The sequence below is a fragment of the Oncorhynchus mykiss genome, chromosome 24 (assembly GCF_013265735.2).
Source record: "Oncorhynchus mykiss isolate Arlee chromosome 24, USDA_OmykA_1.1, whole genome shotgun sequence".
Classification (NCBI taxonomy): Eukaryota; Metazoa; Chordata; class Actinopteri; order Salmoniformes; family Salmonidae; genus Oncorhynchus; species Oncorhynchus mykiss.
In genome coordinates, this window is record NC_048588.1 from 20,752,175 (window position 1) to 20,754,685 (window position 2,511).

Here is a 2,511-nt window from a genome sequence, read left to right on the forward strand (position 1 = left end):
ACGGAGCATGCCGACCTGGAATCAGATTTTTACATCATAATCCATCAAATGTTATTCTGTGCAGGTGTCCACAACTGATTGTGGTTTTGGTGGGAATGTAATATGCCAGACCAAAGCAGTTAGACCTTAATCAATTTTCAGCAATAATATAATAATATTTTCCAAATCAAGGTAAACTGCTAAACAGGCATATGCCCACAGTTACTTATTTTTTTGCAACACATTTGTCCAAGTCCTACTCCCTGCAAGCTGCTATTGACTCGTTTGTGTTGATTAGGCCTAGGCTACACAGGCTCTGTAAGTGCATTCACACAGGCAGCCAAGATTCTGATCTTTTTCCACTTATTGGTCTTTTGAACAATCACATCAGATCTTTATCAGAGCTGATATGATTGGTCAAAAGACCAATTAGTGAAAAAATATCAGAATTGAGCTGTCTGTGTGAACGCAGCCGATGGAATCATCTTGGACGTTATTTAACTGTGGTTCAATTCAGTGCTACCACTTCCAAATACCACCAGGGGGAAGTATAGTGCCACAAAACTCTCAACTAACATGATCACATCCTTCATCCCCATCCCACCCTGAACAATGAACATCCATTCATCTGTTCATCATAGGCTGTAAAGAAAAAGGTTTGTACAGTTACTGTGAAAAAGCAGAATCGAATCACTCTAGGTATTAAGTATAGAAATAGTTTAGAGCCCCTTCGATAACTAAATGACTGCTAAAGTTGTTGGATAATCTCAAGTTAGATTCATTTGAACTGTTTGTAATCATTTTTCAATTACAAAGTAGCCCCAGAGCCATATATTTTATTATAATATGGCTCTGGCTCTGAGTAGGCCTATACATCACAACACTGGAAGGAAAAAGTTAAATTTGGGTGTCAAGTGCCTTGACCCATGAGGCAGGCTGTATCACAACTGGCCATGATTGGGAGTCCCATAGGGCGGTGCACAATTGGCCCAGCATCATCCGGGTTTAGCCGGTGTAGACCGTCATCATAAATAAGAATTTGTTCTTAACTGACTTGCCTAGTTAAATAAAGGTTCAAACATTTTTTTTTTGTAAAAATGGGACATAGGCTGTAATGTACAGAACCTTAAAAGGAAAGTGTTGAACAACAAATGTTTTATTTCTTAATCTTGTCTTGACAGTCCAATAGCCTATGTAAATTCTTAATGTATTATAATTACATCAGATTATTGCAGGTGCATCCATCATGACTTCACTATCTCCTCTATTCTCATTGCGCTGGATATAAAGCCCATTATTCATTTCCCTTATCCTGCTTGCCTTTCTTTTCTATTTTCAATGAAGATGGATGACTGATATTTGACTACTTATAGTATTTATGACTATTTGAGTATTTATGACACTCTCGTTATTCTCTATGTAAAGGGTTGTGTTACATACATAAACAATACAGTTGAAGTCGGAAGTTTACATACACTTAGGTTGGAGTCATTAAAACTCATTTTTCAACCACTCCACAAATTTCTTGCTAACCAACTATAGTTTTGGCAAGTCGGGTAGGACATCTACTTTGTGCATGACACAAGTCATTTTTCCAACAATTGTTTACAGACAGATTATTTCACTTATAACTCACTGTATCACAATTCCAGTGGGTCAGAAGTTTACATACACTAAGTTGACTGCACCTTTAAACAGCTTGGAAAATTCCAGAAAATGATGTCATGGCTTTCTGATAGGCTAATTTACATAATTTGAGTCAATTGGAGGTGTACCTGTGGATGTATTTCAAGCCCTACTTTCAAACTCAGTGCCTCTTTGCTTGACATCATGAGAAAATCAAAAGAAATCAGCCAAGATCTCATAAAAAAAATTGTAGACCTCCACACATCCTTGGGAGCAATTTCCAAATGCCTGAAGGTACCTCTTTCATATGTACAAACAATAGTATGCAAGTATAAACACCATTGGACCACGCAGCCGTCATACCACTCAGGAAGGAGACGCGTTCTGTCTCCTAGAGATGAACGTATTTTGGTGCGAAAAGTGCAAATCAATCCCAGAACGACAGCAAAGGACCTTGTGAAGATGCTGCAGGAAACAGGTACAAAAGTATCTATATCCACAGTAAAACGAGTCCTATATTGACATAACCTGAAAGGCTGCTCAGCAAGGAAGAAGCCACTGCTCCAAAACCACCCTAAAAAAAGCCAGACTACGGTTTGCAACTGCACATGGGGACAAAGATCGTACTTTTGGCAAAATATTCTTTGGTCTGATGAAACCAAAATGGAACTGTTTGGCTATAATGACCATCGTTATGTTTGGAGAAAAAAGGGGGAGGCTTGAAAGCCGAAGAACACCATCCCAACCGCGAAGCACGTGGATGGCAGCATCATGTTGTGGGGGTGCTTTGTTGCAGGAGTGGCTGGTGCACTTCACAAAATAGATGGCATCATGAGGTAGGAAAATTCTGTGGATATATTGAAGCAACATCTCAAGACATCAGTTAGGAAGTTAAAGCTTGGTCGC